Genomic DNA, 11,573 nt, shown 5'->3' with positions numbered 1-11,573 from the left:
GTTAAAAGAAAAGTGAAAGCGGGTACTATCTGGCACGGAAAAGTACCAGGATGCGAATAACAACCCCGTGGTAGGAGTAAAGATCCCGAGGTGGGATAGCCGAGAGCGCTCGGCAACTCGAGGCAGTCGCTCGGATACCGTGGTCGTGGTAACACGCTTTTAAGATTCGCTTACAATTTGGACTTAGCGCGTCGTTTAGCGCAGCGGTATATAACAACCAAGCACTCCCGCGTACTTGCGCGTTAAACATAGCTCGTATTACAATTGCGAGAGGTACTCAGCTACCATTTGTAACGACGTTCGACGAAATGTGTCAGCGTGAAATTGTAAACCACAACGACGATCTGAAATAAATCAATCGTTTGTTAATATATGCAGTGTCAAGTTAATTTCGAATTACTTACCTGCTACTTACCTTGTCCTACGGCATCGATCCATCGAAGTCCAGCGGCGTTCCAGTATGCGATAAGGCGAGGATCTGGGACAGTCAGCGGCAGTTGAGATCCATCCGGGGCAAGAAGATTTGCAAGTGTGGCGTTCCAGTATGCGATAAGGCGAGGATCTGGGATAGTCAGCGGCAGTTGAAATATACGCGGCGTTCCAGTATGCGATAAGGCGAGGATCTGGGATAGTCAGCGACCGTTGAAATACATTCGGGTGGAAATCCTGAAACAGAAATTAGCCGATTAATTAAACGTATCCATTTTCTACTTACCTGTTCCGTCGGGGGTGGTCCCACGTTGTCCATCGATGATCCAGCAGTGGGGAGGCAGCGTCGGGACGTCGAGACATCCTGCGTCGAGAACCTGAAAATAAGAGAGAATTAATGTGATATCGTTGCAATATTGTGTCATAATTTTGATACTCACCTTCTCGGCACATATGGGTCAAACCGAGTGGCGACCGTTTGATAGGCAAATCTGGCTGAAATCTCACATTTTCGTGTGATCCACGTACCCAGAGAGTGACGTCCGGTCACATGCTAACCCAGCAAGTATTAGCACAAAGCGTTCTAGTTCTAGTATTGATGATGGCGATTTATTCGCGAAAAGAGGAAAAAAAAGTAACGATAATAAATCAAGTGTTATGGAAGAAGCAGTTTCTGCTATGAAAAAATTATCAAATAATTCCACTGTCCAAATGGATACACATGACCATTATTTTGGTGCTTATGTTGCGGCTCGTTTAAGAGCTCTGGATGCAGAGCAATGGCAAAAATTAGAATTAGAAATAATGAAAATTCTTACTAATATTCCCTAATATCTTTAAATTTTATTACAATTTGACATTTTTTCTTTATTTTTATTTGACTAGCCTTATTTTTATTTTATTTAATATTTTTCTTATTTACTAGTCACGATGCTGTCAGAATCTTTCAAAAAGATATTAAATATATTTTTTAAAAGATGATTAGATTTTTTATAAAGATAAATACGTGCAGTATTCAAACTTTCGTATTATATTATAACTTACGTACTATAGTAAGAGAAAAGGGTATTTATATAGAATAACTACTGCACCTCAAAAATTAATAAAAATAGGTTCATTCGACGCATTTTGGCATGAAACGAAAGAATCTGGCAGAAAAATGCGGCGGTTTGCCCTGCGAAACAAGATATTTAGCGTTAAAGTTGACGATTCTTAGGTTAGAAATCCTGTCATACCGACGTGATGTAGCGATCATGAGCACACACACATGTGTGTATGTCCTGCTTTATAGAAGTTGTGATTTTCGTTAAAGCAGGGCACACACACACACACGTGTGTACGCCCTGCTTTATAAAAGTTGTAATTTTTGTTAAAGCAGGGCACATACACACGTGTGTATGCCCTGCTTTATAAAAGTTGTGATTTTCGTTAAAGCAGAGCACACACACATGTGTGTATGTCCTGCTTTATAGAAGTTGTGATTTTCGTTAATCGTTAAAACAGGGCACATACACACGTGTGTATGCCCTGTTTTATAGATGTTGTGATTTTCGTTAAAGCAGGGCACACACACACGTGTGTATGCCCTGCTTTATAGAAGTTGTAATTTTAGCTTATATAAATACGTATATGTGATATGACGCTTTTCTAGCACAAGGTTTGGCTTCCGAATTGTTTGGCTTTCCTAAACATGGAATTATAAATAAAATAGAACGCGGTTCCCAATCCAAAAGCCAAACCTAGTGATATAAAAATATATATTCACACAAAGTATTTCATTTAATATAAATAATTCGTTTAATTCGTTTTTATATAAATAATTCGTTTTATTTAATAGAGAATTTGAACTTTGGCAGAAAAGCAGAAGCCAATCAGAACTCGCGCTGATAGTAAGCAGACTAGGTACTAGCGACAGTTTTCCAGCTGATTGATTTCTGTTTTTTGCTATTCTGCCAAAGTGTAAATTATCTCTAAGAGTTGAGCAATATTCAGTGTTTTGTTTCATTTCTGTACTTTTTTTCCAACAATTTTATTTGAATAGATACAGAAAACTACATTTTTACTAGAAAAGTCAGTTTATATTTCTATATTTTGTAGTTATAATAGTTTGTAGTTATAATAGTTTATTTTGTAATTGCAATCTCATCTGTGATTTCTTCTGTGCCAATTTGTACAAAATAAACATAATTGATATATAAAACTGTTTATTTATTTCTATACATCATACATAATAGTATTTTATTAATATTACATTGATAATTATAATTTGTTAAGTTGATAAAGCAATCAAATTTATTTTATGTTCCGGTCTTGCCATGGTACTGCACCAATACTATTAAAATAGGCACACCATTTGTTTCGCAAATTAATAGCTGCATTAGTATGTCGATTTCCTCATTAATTAACAAAATTCATAATACTGCCTACAGGTTCTTCTCTCCATTCTCCAAGTTGTACTTCTCCACTATGTATATCTTCAATGTCTAACATGCCTTCAGAAGTATATAAATGTCTTCCTAGCACTTTCGATCTTAAAAAATTATGTAAGCAGCAGCAACATTGAACAATGAGATTTGCAATATCAGGGTCATATCGCATAGGAGACCGAAATATTTTGAATCGCGCACCCAATACGCATTCTCGGAGCATCTACGCGCACAAGATAATCTGTAAATAAAAACATCAGTATATTTTTTTTTTTCAGAGAACTCAATATGTGAAAAAATTTTTGAAATCTATACCTGTAATTGTAGATTCTTCTGTCCTTCCGATTACTGCATTGAACTCGGTATTGCCTTGAACGTAGTAAAGAACGTAGAATGAAGTACTGCATTGAACGGGTATGGAATCAACAACTTTATTGTTAAAGGAAATCCCTCATCACCAACTAATACAAATGGAAAAGAGATATCTAAACCAGGGAGTGGAGATGCTTTTGGAAATCTAATTGTATTAATTATTATCCAATTTGGCTTTCAGGGTGCTTTTGTTCCACACTCCAGAATCGCTTATGCGTCCATTTGTTCCAACGTCTATATAAATAAATCTTAGATTTGCATCAACAACCGCGAGAAGAACAATGCTGAAATCGCCCTTGTAGTTGTAGTACAAAGAGCCAGATTTCAATGGAGGATCAATTTTCACGTGCTTCCCATCCATTGCCCCCACACAGTTATAAAAATTTCATTTCTCTCCAAATTCATTTGCAACAATCCGCCATTCTTCTTCAGAAGTTGGAAAACACAAAAAATCATCCTTCAATACAGTTAGTAATGCTGCACTAATCTCACAAATAATTCCAGATATAGTACTTTGTCCCAATCAAAAAAACAAAGATAAACTTTCCTGAGTTTCACCTAAAAAAAAATTAAAGCACGAACTTACAAAGCTTTCAGCATTTCTATGTAACATTTCTTGTATAACCTTGTATAACCATTCACATTAGGGGCCGATATCACAGTCTAGGGGGATAGTTAGAAAGAGATGCAGAGTGAGTTTAATCGGGGGATCACGTTAATCGGAGACTGTGATATCGGCCCTAAGAAGAGTGATATATTTCATGTGGTGAGAATAAATACCTGTGGCAAGAAGTCTCAGAGTAAAAGATAATCTCTCTGTTGGTGGGATAGTTTTTCTAAGATAAGTATTTTGTTTCATAATCAAAGGTGCAACTTTATGAAGAAGCTCCTCAAAGGTGGCAATGTCCATTCTCAAACATCTGTTCAAAATGAAAACAAGAACTTTATATCACGTCTACTCTTATAAGTTAAAACAACCTAGCTTCCGAAGCGCGGATTTAGCTCGCGACTGGTCAGGGTTCGGAGTAGGCGCGGAGGAAGACACAAGACTCGGTTAAAATATAACAAAAACGTAATAGGGTTTATTCAATTAACGTGAATACATAGAGATGCTCGCGGGAGCGGTGGATATGTACAAAAGATCGCGGTCGCTGCTACGATAGCGGCAGTACACAGTGATCGCGGAGTAGACGGATACGTACACTAGATCGCGGACGCGGTTGCGCTGGTGGTGATATACAGATATCGCGGAGTTGACGGATACGTGTGATAGATCGCGGACGCGGTTACAATGGCGGTGATACATGATATCGCGGAGTCGACGGATACGTGTAATAGATCGCGGACGCGGTTACAATGGCGGTGTCATACAGATATCGCGGAGTTTGCGGACGCCGGTATAGCGACGATATACGGAGATCGCGGAGTTTCGTGAATCGGCGGGCGCGCGGGCTCGCTGAAGTACGGTGTACGATTTCGGCGCAGGTGACGCGTATCGCAGGCTTGGATAGCGGCGGCAGTGAGCGCGCGAGGCGCTGGATCGTGATTAGACACGATATCGAGCGGCTAAGACCCTTAGCGGAGATAGAGAAGTACTCTCTATCTCCTGGCGCATCGATTCGTGCATGCGGGAGGCGGCACCGGGTGGCCAAGACCCTTGGCGAGTAAGAAAAGAACTCTCTTACCCTGGTTCACTCCGGTGTCACAGGTGTTCGGATGGAAGTTCGAGTCAACCGCCTAGATACGTCACTCGGCACAGACAGAGAACACTCTTTACCTCCTGGTTGTTCGACTGTGGGATTTCGGGATCCGTGAGCAGCGGAAAATCGGTCGGATCGGTTGCTGGCTCACGGCGGAATCTAATATTAAGCAACGTTGCTCGGTTTATATACGCCTGTGTCGCCGTGGCGGGGTATACGCGACGGCGATCGCGCGCGCCGGGGTGGAGCGGCGGAGCGTTCGGGAAGTGCGGCGTCCCGACGCCGCGATCGCGTTCGGTGCCGGTTGCCGCGCTAAGTCCGTTCGCGGACTGCTACGCGAGATGACTAGATTAAAAAGGGCACAATGTGCCTTGTCTCGCCCGGCGGGTGTTCGGCCGGGCGGCATCCGGCTGATGCTCGCCGGGAATGATGCGTTTCGGGGCGCATCGTTACAAAGTTATAATACCTAAAATGTTTAATTATTTAATTTTAAAATACCTGCGAAATTTGTTTGGATCTTCAAGACTTAACTCAGCAAAAAGGTTGTGATGTATTCCTTGTCCTTGCCTCCGTGCTACCCATGGCTTTACCCATAACCTTTGTTTTTTATATCGGATTTCTTCTATTATAAGCACGAAATATAGAAAAACAAGTTTCTTTCGTTTTTTTCAAATTTTGCATGTATTGAAAGGAATACTGTCTTTTCGGTAATATTGATGCCATATTCTCACTAAAATTCGCTTAAATACGATCAGTCAGCATCGGCGACTATCGGTGACAGATTGGGAAATGTGATTGACCGATTAGAGTCGGCAGTCGCGATCGGCAGTCGGGTCGGCCTTCGCAGCCGGTAGTCTGATACGGGCTTAAAGTGACGGTGCCAGGAGTGAGCGGCACCAACGTCTTCTCCTGGAACAAACTATATGGAAAGGCTCAGGACCATCCTAAGGACACACCTATAGGATCGGCGTCATCCTAAAACGACAGTGCCAAGAGTTGGCAGCACCAACGTCATCTCCTGGAACGAACGACAGAGGGAGGTTCATGGCGAGCCTACCCTTATGAAAATGTGCCCTTGAGTGCTCAATGGCGGTCAGTGGGAATGTATGGTTGCCCTACAGTTGCAATGCGAACTATATGGAAAAGTTAATGGAAAATATTGAGTGGCAATAAGATGAATGGAAACGCAATGGCAAGATTCGAATGACAACTTTTTCCATACAGGCGTAATGGAAACTGCTAATGGCTTATGAAGGTTAAAACTTGTGTATGAAACTTGCAATGCGAATTATATGGAAAAGTTAATGGAAAATATTGAGTGGCAATAAGATGAATGGAAACACAATGGCAAGATTCGAATGACAACCTTTTCCATACAGGCGTAATGGAAACTGCCAATGACTCATGAAGGATAAAATTTGTATGGAATTTTTCTACCTTCAGCCAATTTGTTCAGTGTGAATTGTAATGGAAATTCGTCAATGGTAAATGTGGCGGTTCGCGCCACCAGTGGTACATGCATCATCATCACGCCCGCGCGGTAACTGTATTACCGGCAGTTCGCATTGACGGCGCTAGGCGTCGCATCGTTTATGCATTCTCTCAAATTCAAGGTTCGGCACGGACTGGTATATGTATGAGACCTACGGGACACCGAGGCAGATATTTTCAGGCGCTAGTTGCCTAAGGCAAGAGCTCCTATTAGATTGTCCGTTGAACCAAAGGCAATGGGAAATGAAGGCATTTATATTAAAGACAAAATAGTACCATTTATTAAAATGCCATTGAATTCTTATTGTTTCAGGCGCAATGGAAATAAAGGCATTTTTGCCAAAGATAAAAATTTCCACACAAAATCCCATTGGTATTGCCAGTGTTAATACCAATGGCAATACTAATGGCAATACCAATGGCAATACCAACGGCAAAACCAGTGGCAATACCAATAGCAATACCAATGGGATTTTGTGTGGAACTTTTTATCTTTGGCAAAAATGCCTTCATTTCCATTGCGTCTGGAACAATGGGAATTCAATGGCATTTTTTAATGGCAATGAAGGGGACATTTTCATAAGGGTAGAGACGCATCTATGAGGTCGGCGTCGACGAAAGTTAACGGTGCCGGAAAATAGCAGCACCAACGTCTTCTCCAGGAACGAGCACCGGAGACGGGTCTAGGGAGCCCTTATAAAAATGTGCCCTTCATTGCCATTAAAAAATGCCATTGAATTCCTATTGTTCCAGACGCAATGGAAATGAAGGCATTTTTGCCAAAGATAAAAAGTTCCACACAAAATCCCATTGGTATTGCTATTGGTATTGCCACTGGTTTTGCCGTTGGTATTGCCATTGGTATTAACACTGGCAATACCAATGGGATTTTGTGTGGAAATTTTTATCTTTGGCAAAAATGCCTTTATTTCCATTGCGTCTGAAACAATAAGAATTTAATGGCATTTTAATAAATGGTACTATTTTGTCTTTAATATAAATGCCTTCATTTCCCATTGCCTTTGGTTCAACGGACAATCTAATAGGAGCTCTTGCCTTAGGCGACTAGCGCCTGAAAATATCTGCCTCGGTGTCCCGTAGGGGGTCTTATACATATACCAGTCCGTCCCGAACCTTGAATTTGATAGAATGCATGAACGATGCGACGCCTAGCGCTGTCGATGCGAACTGCCGGTAATACAGTTACCGCGCGGGCGTGATGATGATGCATGCTGTACCACTGGTGGCGCGAACCGCCACATTTACCATTGACGAATTTCCATTACAATTCACACTAAACAAATTAGCTGAAGGTAGAAAAATTCCATACAAATTTTATCCTTCATGAGTCATTGGCAGTTTCCATTACGCCTGTATGGAAAAGGTTGTCATTCGAATCTTGCCATTGTGTTTCCATTCATCTTATTGCCACTCAATGTTTTCCATTAACTTTTCCATATAATTCGCATTGCAAGTTCCATACACAAGTTTTAACCTTCATAAGCCATTAGCAGTTTCCATTACGCCTGTATGGAAAAAGTTGTCATTCGAATCTTGCCATTGCGTTTCCATTCATCTTATTGCCACTCAATATTTTCTATTAACTTTTCCATATAATTCGCATTGCAACTGTAGGGCAACCATACATTCCCACTGACCGCCATTGAGCACTCAAGGGCACATTTTCATAAGGAAGACCCAGAGGACACACCCAGGAGGTTGGCGTCGAGTAAAATCCATCGTGCCGAGAATTGGCGGCACCAACATCTTCTCCTGGAACAGGCGCAGGAGACGTGTCTAGGGAGACCCAGAGAACACACTCTTGAGGTCGGCGTCGAGGAAAATCCATCGTGCCGGGAAATAGCGGCACCAATATTTTCTTCTGGAACAATTTTAATAAAATTAATGCAGGAGCAGCCCAGGAGACATGATAAGGGGGTCGACGTCATCGGCGGACGCGGCAAAGTTAAACGGAGCAACTTCGCCGAAAAGCGACATCGGGAACGTGACGAGGAGCATCCCAGAGGACGTGCGCAGAGGTTCTCGTCAACCTCCGAGCAAGTTGGTCAGACGCTATCAACCTGGGGAATCGGCGTCAGGAAGTGTATGGAAATCCGCCGAAGAACGACGAGAATCTTCCGCAAGTAGAAAGTTCTAAAAACAATTCACTAGGCGGGTGCGTGAAAGTCATGCGGCGAAACGTGATCATACCCGGAAGTACGTGTCGAATACAATAGGCGAGAATAACAGGTACAAGAGTGGGAGCGACGCGATATAGTGGGGAGGCAAAGCGAGCACCATTTCTCGGGGCAGTCTTTCGGATACAGTAGGAGCGTGCGGACGTTCTCCTAACTGTGTATAACAACCGGAAACTCCCGTGTATTTGCGCGTTAAATACTCGTTCAACAATAGCGAGGGGTACAGAGTTACCATTAACAATAAAGTGTTTGAAAAAGCGTAAGGCAGTAGTTCGGATATAACATTAGCGAACGGAAGTGCATATCGAGTATACTACAATCGTGGACATTGGGTCTCACGACTATAAAATATTGTACGGACATCGTTATTAGTTTTATATAACAACTGGCAGCTCCCGCGTAATTGTGAACGCGATAATTGTTCGAAATAAGCGAGTGGCACATAGCTGTCACGTGATCGAGGAGTGTTAGCCGTAAAGCGCGGCGCAAATGGGTGTGTGATCTTGCCATTACGAACCACCTTTACAATTGTGAAACGTCTTGTAACATCGAAACGGCGATCTGGAACCAAAGAATCGTTAATTTTGAAACAAAGTCGCAAGATTACTTACACAATATTATACATACTTACCTTCTTGGAGTGATAGCCGAGCGGCAAAGGGCACTCTGACAAGGAAACTTATGTTTGTGAAAAGCATTGTAACATCATAACCAACGACCTGAAATAAAAGGAATCGTTATTTGTGAAAATTAATTCCAAGATTATTTAAACATACTTACCTTCTACTTACCTTGTCCAACGGCGATGATCCATCGTTGTCCAGCGGCCATCCGGTATGCGATGAAGCAAGGATACTGGGAAGCATAGCAGCATTGATGATCCATCCTGGGCATCAAACTTGAAACAATAAAAGATTATTAGGGTCTTGTTAATAGTCGAGACGCTAACATATACTTACCTTCTCGGTAGGTAGAGGTCAAACCGAGTGGCGACCGTTCGATAGGAAAACATATTGCGTGAATCGTGGCCTCAGATAGCATCGTCCGGTTACAACCTATCTTAGACACGACGATAGGAGCACCTATTCTAAATATATAAAAAAGAATCTTGTACTTAAACAATAATGTTGCAAAAGTTATGTCTATAAAATAAATAACAGTTTTCAGATTTATGAAAATATCGAAATTATTATTATATTAATTATATTAATTTAGTAACCTTTTCGGGCTTTTTCCGCATCTTCGTGACTAATGATTACTGTATATTTCTCGTTGTTGCCTTCCAGGTCCACAAGGACCAATTCTTCCAAAGGTGCCGCCATAGCCACCATGTTCTTACTGCGAATGCCTCACCTCGCGAGCCGCAGTAATAAAAGTAGGAAGTGACGACAAAATCTGTGACGTTACATGAACACGAAAACGCTTTGGCAGCTTATTGCCGCGTATATTGGAACGGATTTACAGTGCTGTCAGTACTGCGAGTGAATAGCGAAACGCAGCCTAAATAGCCGGACATCTGCTGGATAACCACCGGATATCTGAGACCACTTTGGAATGTCCTGCGGTTATTGAGATATCCCAAAATGATGTCTGTAAGACGTCCCTCAGATAAAGTGTGCTGTGTGGGAAAATGAAAGAAAATGAAAGAGAGTCAATAATGGCGGGTCAGCGGAGGGTGAAAACGCGCGAGGCGCGAGCAGAAATGAATTTTAAAGACTTTAATATAGGGGATTACAATTTTGAAATATTTGATAATATGCTAATCTGCATCTATAATATTGTCCATTATTTATTATTTATTAAAAAAACTTCGAAGAGTAAGTTAGAGTTTAAGGAGAAAGAATATCGGTGCTCTTAATAAATGGGTGAGTTTGGGGAGAGGGGAACAGATTTTGAGCCCGCGCGAAGCGCGAGCAAAAAATCTAGTTATTTATAAGTTGTATTGTACTTGAGAGCACGATTCATGCGATATAACTTCCTATCATACGGTCGCCACTCGGTTTGACCTCTAACTACCGAGAAGGTTACTCGAATGTGACGTCTCGATTATTAACGATACTCTAATTATTTTTCTATGTTTCAGGTTCCTGCCCAGGATGGATCATCGCCGCTGCTGAACTTCCCCGGATCCTCGCATTACCGCATACCGGAAAAATGCTGGACAACAATGGATCATCGCCGATGGACAAGGTAAGTAGAAGGTAAGTACGTTTCATTAATCTTGAGACACTATTTCAAAGATAACGATTCTTTTATTTCAGATCGTCGATTCCCAAATATTACAACGTGATTCACAATTGTATGTTTTGCACACGCGTGCCCTACGCCTAATGGCTCACATTTTACTCTTATTGGTAACTAAGTACCCCTCGCTATTGTTAAACGAGTATTTAACGCGCAATTACGCGGGAATTTCCGGTTGTTATATACAAAGAGTAGACACGTTCGTACGTTATCTCTGTATTCGAAAGACTGCCTCGAGTTACGGTGTTCGCTTTCGCTCGCCGCTTTTTCTCGCTATCCCCACTCTGACGCATGCTATTATTCCGCTGACTTGCTTGTCCGCTTTCACTCGCGGGATCACGTATTTCCGTGGTGATTATCACGCGCTCGTAGTGTGATGGAAATCCACCTCCTGATGCTGCTTCACCAGGTTAATAGCATCCGTCCATGTTGCGCGGACCTTGACGTTAACCTCTGCGCACCGTCCCGGGGATGCTCCCTTTTACGTTTCCGTCGATGTTCCTCGGCGAAGTTTCTCGGTTATTTATCCTCGCGTTTGCCGACAACGCCGACCTTTCTCCTAGAGTGCTCCGACATTAATTCTGACCATTGTCCCAGGAGAAGACGTTGGTGCCGCCAACTCCTGGCCCTGTCATCGGCGGTGACGCCGACCTTATAGGCGTGTTCCTCGGATCCTCCTGACAACAATTACATGGTGTTGCGAACCGGAGCTG

The 11,573-nt window shown here is 42.2% G+C and overlaps 1 pseudogene; it reads right to left on the bottom strand.

Annotated features, from left to right (window-relative positions):
• Positions 1-258: 258 nt before the first annotated feature.
• Positions 259-4,192, bottom strand: LOC139822718 (uncharacterized; annotated as a pseudogene).
• Positions 4,193-11,573: the final 7,381 nt, after the last annotated feature.

Source organism: Temnothorax longispinosus, chromosome 12 (genome assembly GCF_030848805.1).
Source record: "Temnothorax longispinosus isolate EJ_2023e chromosome 12, Tlon_JGU_v1, whole genome shotgun sequence".
NCBI classification, from domain to species: domain Eukaryota; kingdom Metazoa; phylum Arthropoda; class Insecta; order Hymenoptera; family Formicidae; genus Temnothorax; species Temnothorax longispinosus.
This window is presented reverse-complemented; position numbering and strand designations above follow the sequence as displayed.